Source organism: Dendrobates tinctorius, unplaced genomic scaffold (genome assembly GCF_039654945.1).
Source record: "Dendrobates tinctorius isolate UK_male_01 unplaced genomic scaffold, ASM3965494v1 ptg000090l, whole genome shotgun sequence".
Lineage (NCBI taxonomy): Eukaryota > Metazoa > Chordata > Amphibia > Anura > Dendrobatidae > Dendrobates > Dendrobates tinctorius.
Genome location: NW_027361758.1, coordinates 3,643,835 through 3,651,351, shown reverse-complemented (window position 1 = coordinate 3,651,351; position 7,517 = coordinate 3,643,835).

Here is a 7,517-nt window from a genome sequence, read left to right as displayed (position 1 = left end):
AGGGGACAGGGCAGAGTGCAGGGACAGGGCAGAGCACAGGGACAGGGCAGAGTGCAGCTGAGAGGACAGGGCAGAGTGCAGCTGAGGGGACAGGGCAGAGCGCAGCTGAGGGGACAGGGCAGAGCACAGGGACAGGGCAGAGTGCAGCTGAGGGTACAGGGCAGAGCGCAGGGACAGGGCAGAGTGCAGCTGAGTGGACAGGGCAGAGCGCAGGGACAGGACAGGGCAGAGCACAGGAACAGGACAGGGCAGAGCGCAGGGACAGGACTAGGTGACGCCATATTATGTAGGATATGTAAATTGAAACAGGCGGGGGATTAGTTATAAAAGGAGGGTGAAGCTAGGGTAAGAGGGCATGGATCCATATTGAATATTTGCCCATGGCACTGGCAGCATAAATTGTGCTCAGCTTTCTCAGCTTTAGGTATTCTGAAAATGCGTATGTCAAATAAATGAGATGTGACAATAGGCGCTTATGTGGTGTACAGGAGTCTGTTATTCTGCAGCGTGTAAGTTGCAGGCACTGACAGAAAAGTTAGGCGCTGCTCACGTCTCTCCAGACCTTCCACATATCTGTACTGTTTTTGGAACAGACAAATGGGGTACTGTAAGTGATCATCAGTCATGCAAATGGAAACAGAGGGGACAGAGGCACTCACCACCTCTTCTAGCATGTCTCTTGCAGCCCCAGGCCGGTGCTTATTCCATCTTCAATCTCACCGCTGTTCTACTTCCTGCTTTCAGCGTCCACGTGGTTCAGCTGAGCCGCTCATTACATATGCGCATATGTAATGAGCCGCTCATTACTTATGCGCATAGGTAATGAGCGGCCGCTGAATACAGGAAGATAGAACATCGCTGAGATTAAAGATGGAATAAGCACAGGGGGCTGCAAGAGACATGCTAGGAGAGGTGACTGTGATTCACTGGTACCAGCAGCTGGGCCGTGAGCGGGCTTGTTCAGTGACATTCATGGTCGGGCGGGGGCGGGGCCCACCGAAGGATCCAACGGTGGGCCAGTCCGAGCCTGAGTACAAAGAAAAGTACATGGTGCCGCAGTGAAACATGGTGCTGGCAGTGTTGGGCTGCAAGAGTGCAGCTGGTATCGGTGAGTTACAGTTCGATTATTGTATCATGAAGACACGGGTGTACTGTTCTATATTGCAAATGAAGATGATACCATCACTATGTGCCCTTGGTAGATGTGCAGTTTTCCAACATGACAATTATCCAAAACACACATTTAAAGCTACTGTTCCATTTCTGAAGAACACAGTGAAAGTGATTCAGTAGCCAAGTGTCTCCTGATCCAAACCCAATTGAATAACCCATAGGGAATTCTGAAGAGAGATGAGCATCACCCTCCAGACAGCATCAAGGCTGTTACACACCCCTCCTGTGTCCGTGCTTTGCGTCCCTCACCCTAGTGTGCTAAACTGTTTGGTGCTCCATGTCGGGCTTTGCAGATGGCCCGACGCGATCCCATTTGAGCATCAGCCCAGACAATTATAAAGCTCACTGGGACACACCCTTGTGTCTTGGTATTGCATTAAGACTTTTATGTTGCTAAACCTTGGTTTGCTGCGCACTTTTTCCTGCGGCTTCCTCACATTCTCTGCCTGTCTGCAGTTACACTTTGCCTTCCTGATGTTTCTGTTAGCGTGGCTAGTCTGAAGCCGGAATCTCCAGGAGTGGACCCTCTGGGCTGTGGCACTGAGGGACTCCGGGCGAGCTGCCAGATGGAACCGACCCTTATACAGGGACCGTTAGGAGCAGGCCCAGGGATTCGAGTACCAAGGTAGCCGGTACCGAGAGGGGCGGCTCAGAATGGACTGGAGTAGGACAGTGGGACTGAAGTGTAGATGACGGAACAGAGCTGGAACACAGGAGACAGGAGTGAAGACTGTAGACTGGAACGTGGAGGGACTGAAGTGTAGATGACAGGGCAGAGCCGGAACACAGGAGACAGGAATGGAGTAAGACAGTAGACTGGAACGTGGAGGGATGGCTGGAGCAGGAACACAGGAGACAGGATTAGAGGAGGACGTAAGAACTGGAGCAGGATGGAACTGGAACACCGGAGGCAGGACTGGAGTAGGGCGGAAGGACTGGAGCAGGATGGAACAGAAACACCGGAGGCAGGACTGGAGTAGGACGGCAGGAATGGAGCAGGATGGAACAGGAACACCGGAGGCAGGACTAGAGTAGGACGGCAGGACTGGAGCAGGATGGAACAGGAACACCGGAGGCAGGAATGGAGTAGGACGTTAGGACTGGAGCAGGATGGAACAGGAACACCGGAGGCAGGACTGGAGTAGGACGGCAGGGCTGGAGCAGGATGGAAAAGGAACACCGGAGGCAGGACTGGAGTAGGACGGAAGGACTGCAGCAGGATGGAACAGGAACACCGGAGGCAGGAGTGGAGTAGGACGGAAGGACTGGAGCAGGATGGAACAGGAACACCGCAGGCAGGACTGGAGGACGGAGAGAGCACCGGAGGCAGGACTGCGGAATACAGCAGGGAACACGGATAACAGGACTGAGAGGCTGCTGCAGGGAGCAGACGATGAAGCGAGGCCCAGTGTGCTAGGAAACACAACGATCAGGCGCCTCCCTCAGGGGATTATATCTCAATTTCTGCCACAAATTTGTGCAGACATAACAAATACAAATAGGCAAAAAATAGATGAATCAATAAAACCAATCATTTATTAATAAATTTCATAAAATTCTTTTTTACAAGGAAATTTCTAAAAAAAAGGGAGTACAAATGTAATGATAGATGCTCACAGAATTAAGCTTTATGCAACATAATCACAGAATGTTTTTTTCCTTTTTTTTTTAATTTTTTTTACATACAAATTATCTCCAAATAGTGTTTATTTCTTAAGCATAAATTCATAAGCTATATTTATATAAACTTCTGTCTAAATATTTTTAGGGAAAAGCCCAATAGTTCTAAAAGCAGAAGAAACACATCTTTGATTAAATAGTGTGAAATACACACTGCTGATGGCAAATAACAATTGGGTTTAACTCCCTATACTCTGTTTATACCATGATAATCAAAGACAAGGCTAACTAATCCTTAATGGAGTAATCACAATGCATAAATGCTCAGATAGTAGCGACTTTTGTTCTCAATGTTTCTCTGATTAATTACAAATACTTATAAACAAAAATGCATAAGCTTACTTGATTGTGTAAATATGTATCTAATTGTTGTAACAAAGGAACAACCTAACTGTGTGTGCGGCAAAAAAAAAAAAAAAAAAAAAATTTTCTCCTTAATGTGAATATATCCAATGCCTAGTGCAGAGAACTACAGGTTAATCATGTGTCCTGCTTAATATGCCAGCTATACTGATTCAATTTGAAATAAGCTATTCCTGCATGATGTAACAATGCAATCCTGTTTGCAATTATACAACTTACATGTATAAAACTTCTGCGGCTCTCTCATACACGTGTCTGGTTACCCCGACAGCACCGTTTCGCCATACTGGCTTCCTCAATAGGGGGCGTATATATGTAAGTTGTTGTATAATTGCAAACAGGATTGCATTGTTACATCATGCAGGAATAGCTTATTTCAAATTGAATCAGTATAGCTGGCATATTAAGCAGGACACATGATTAACCTGTAGTTCTTTGCACTAGGCATTGGATATATTCACATTAAGGAGAAATTTTTTTTTTTTTTTTTTGCCGCACACACAGTTAGGTTGTTCCTTTGTTACAACAATTAGATACAAATTTACACAATCAAGTAAGCTTATGCATTTTTGTTTATAAGTATTTGTAATTAATCAGAGAAACATTGAGAACAAAAGTCGCTACTATCTGAGCATTTATGCATTGTGATTACTCCATTAAGGATTAGTTAGCCTTGTCTTTGATTATCATGGTATACACAGAGTATAGGGAGTTAAACCCAATTGTTATTTACCTTCAGCAGTGTGTATTTCACACTATTTAATCAAAGATGTGTTTCTTCTGCTTTTAGAACTATTGGGCTTATGCTTAAGAAATAAACACTATTTGGAGATAATTTGTATGTAAAAAAAAATTAAAAAAGGAAAAACATTCTGTGATTATGTTGCATAAAGCTTAATTCTGTGTGCATCTATCATTACATTTGTACTCCCTTTTTTTAGAAATTTCCTTGTAAAAAAGAATTTGATGAAATTTATTAATAAATGATTGGTTTTATTGATTCACCTATTTTGTGCCTATTTGCCTTTGTTATGTCTGCCCAAATTTGTGGCAGAAATTGAGATATAATATGCTGAATTGAGGTGGCTATTAGTTTTGGACTATTTTGTTATGCCTCCCTCAGGGGGAAGCGGACTCATATGCCCGTCTGGTCTGCCATTGGTCAGGGAGGTGCTTCCGGGTCACGGCATAGCCGGAGCACAAGAAGCAGGAGGGAGGCGTGGCCGCAGCCTATGGCATGCAGAGACGCCGCCGGCCTCGAGCCTGTCAGAGGTGACCTCCGTGGATGTAGGGCGACGGGGAGCTGCGGCGTGGGAGCGGTGGCCAGGTGAGTATGCAGAGACGGCGTGACAGTTCCCCACCAGTCTGCGGTTTCCTGCCCTCCACCTGCCTGTTTCCTGATGTCCTCTGTCTGCCTGTCTGCAGTCTCCTGTGCTCCGACTACTAGCTTGTGGCTTTGATTACGTATTCTAGTTTGTGTTTGGATTATATACAACTAAGACTAAAATTAGTGAAGCCCAGTAATATCGGCTAATGATCTGTGTAAAGGGACCCCCCCATCATTTCTCTTCATTTGTAAGTGGAGATAACAGATGTGTAGTTTGAATTCAAACAGAAAATGATTGCATTTTAGATAATCTAACAATTGTGGAGCATCGTTTCTTATAACTCTGCATTGTGTTGTTCCTGAAGGAAATGTATTAATACATTGCTAACATAATCTAACATTGTCCAACCAGTGATGTTTGTGTTGAGATACTGGCCATGCATGTGTACTGCCTAGCACTTATTGGCAACCACTCACTATCACCTAAATGGGAGTGTAGCCCAAGTCGTGAAGGGGTAATTCTTCTATTTAAAATATGTCCCCTATCCATCTGACCCAGAGGGTGTCATAGAGAAAAAATATAAAATCCATAAAGATATCTACTGAGAGGGGACATAGCACCGTCACACTGCACATATGGGATTACTAATTGAGGAAGTGATAAAGAGCTGACACATCAACCTCCAGTGGAAAAAGACCTCCTGCCATGAACAGGTAATTACAACAAGGGATCTCTGAGAACCAGCCAAGTGTGGGAGAGTTGCTGTTTGATCTGGAATTTTGCACCTGTGTTGCTGACATATTGCTATATGGGCTGGCTGCACCCTGTATTGCCTTTGTTTCAAGATTTGGGCAGGTAAGTGTTGCTGCCTTTTTGTCTGCTGTTTAAAAATGAATTTTTGGAGGCCTTGAGTCTTCTTTAGTGGCTTTGCTATCTAGTCAAGTGTGGGATTCGTATACTCAGAGGCAGAGAAGTACAGTCCCGAGGCAAGAGCTTCGTCTATTCACATGAAGTATCTCAGACTCCCCGGGTTAAGTGGTCAGTGATAATTATTGAGGTTTCCTTCGATCTAATATTTATGGGAGATATATTTTTGGCAATGTATCAAAGGGACGAACATACGCATTCACTGTCATCACCATATGGCCAGCGGAACACCACCGTAATATCGGTAAGATGGATGATGCCATCCATGCCATGTTTCATCTCTATAGAAAGGTAAAATTAAGATAGGGAACATGACAACAATATCTCCCACCTGGGATCTCCAGGGGCAAAGATATCCTGAAAGTTGGGTATCATAAACTTCAAAAAGACCTAGCACATCCCATGATCATTACCCCATAAGTGGGCGTAACCTTGATCTAATAAAAATCAAAGTTTGAGTATCTGTCGTCAGTCCTGGAAGACGCAGAACTCTGTGGTTCCGTCTGTTGCTGTAAGGGGTTGTTCTAAGAAGTGCTACTCTCAGCTAAGCTCTGAGCCATTTCTGTGGCACAAGTTTAGTACTTTTTCTTTTGTTATCCTTTTTATTCCATGTGATTGTATACACCGTATTGTTTTTTTCTCATTTTGTAACATCCTTGTATATTTTTTTTTTATAAACACTGCCTACCTTTCTGGATTAAATATATAAAACTTAATAGCTCTGTATCTCTTGCTCTGTAAATCGCACCCCTGAAACCATATGCTACCTGTAACAGGTGTCCAATTGGCCGGTATAAACGATTGGTGGTGGCAGCTAGTAGTTCATTTTGTTATTGTGGAGTTAGCAGTGATCATACTGGGGTGTATATATATATATATATATATATATATATACACAGTATATACACTCACTGGCCACTTTATTAGGTACACCTGTCCAACTGTGTGTTAAGACTTAATTTCTAATCAGCCAATCACATGGCGGCAACTCAGTGCATTTAGGCATGTAGACATGGTCAAGACAATCTCCTGCAGTTCAAACCGAGCATCAGTATGGGGAAGAAAGGTGATTTGAGTGCCTTTGAACGTGGCAAGATTGTTGGTGCCAGAAGGGCTGGTCTGAGTATTTCAGAAACTGCTGATCTACTGGGATTTTCACGCACAACCATCTCTAGGGTTTACAGAGAATGGTCCGAAAAAGAAAAAAAATCCAGTGAGCGGCAGTTCTGTGGCCGGAAATGCCTTGTTGATGCCAGAGGTCAGAGGAGAATGGGCATACTGGTTCAAGCTGATAGAAAGGCAACAGTGACTCAAATTGCCACCCGTTACAACCAAGGTAGGCAGAAGAGCATCTCTGAACGCACAGTGCGTCGAACTTTGAGGCAGATGGGCTACAGCAGCAGAAGACCACACTGGGTACCACTCCTCTCAGCTAAGAACAGGCATCTGATGGCTACTTTCAGCAGGATAATGCGCCATGTCATAAAGCTCGAATCATCTCAGATTGGTTTCTTGAACATGACAATGAGTTCACTGTACTCAAATGGCCTCCTCAGTCACCAGATCTCAATCCAATAGAGCATCTTTGGGATGTGGTGGAACGGGAGATTCGCATCAGGGATGTGCAGCCGACAAATCTGCGCCAACTGTGTGATGCCATCATGTCAATATGGTCCAAAATCTCTGAGGAATGCTTCCAGCACCTTGTTGAATCTCTGCCACGAAGAATTGAGGCAGTTCTGAAGGCAAAAGGGGGTCCAACCCGTTACTAGCATGGTGTACCTAATAAAGTGGCCAGTGAGTGTATATATTCCATGTGTTGAAATCGGAGGTGTATATACCATACGCTCACAGTGAGTTTCCCAATAACTTGCCTAGTAGTGGAAACAGCCGTGGCCTCCTCCATCACTAAATTGCGTAATTGTCCTGACGATTGGACGCTGCACAAGTGCGTCCTCTTGACAAATTGGTGGTAGCAGTGGGATCTGCGTGATTCCTTCTGCTGTTATACTTGACTAAGGGCATATTCTACTGCCTTCCTCCTTC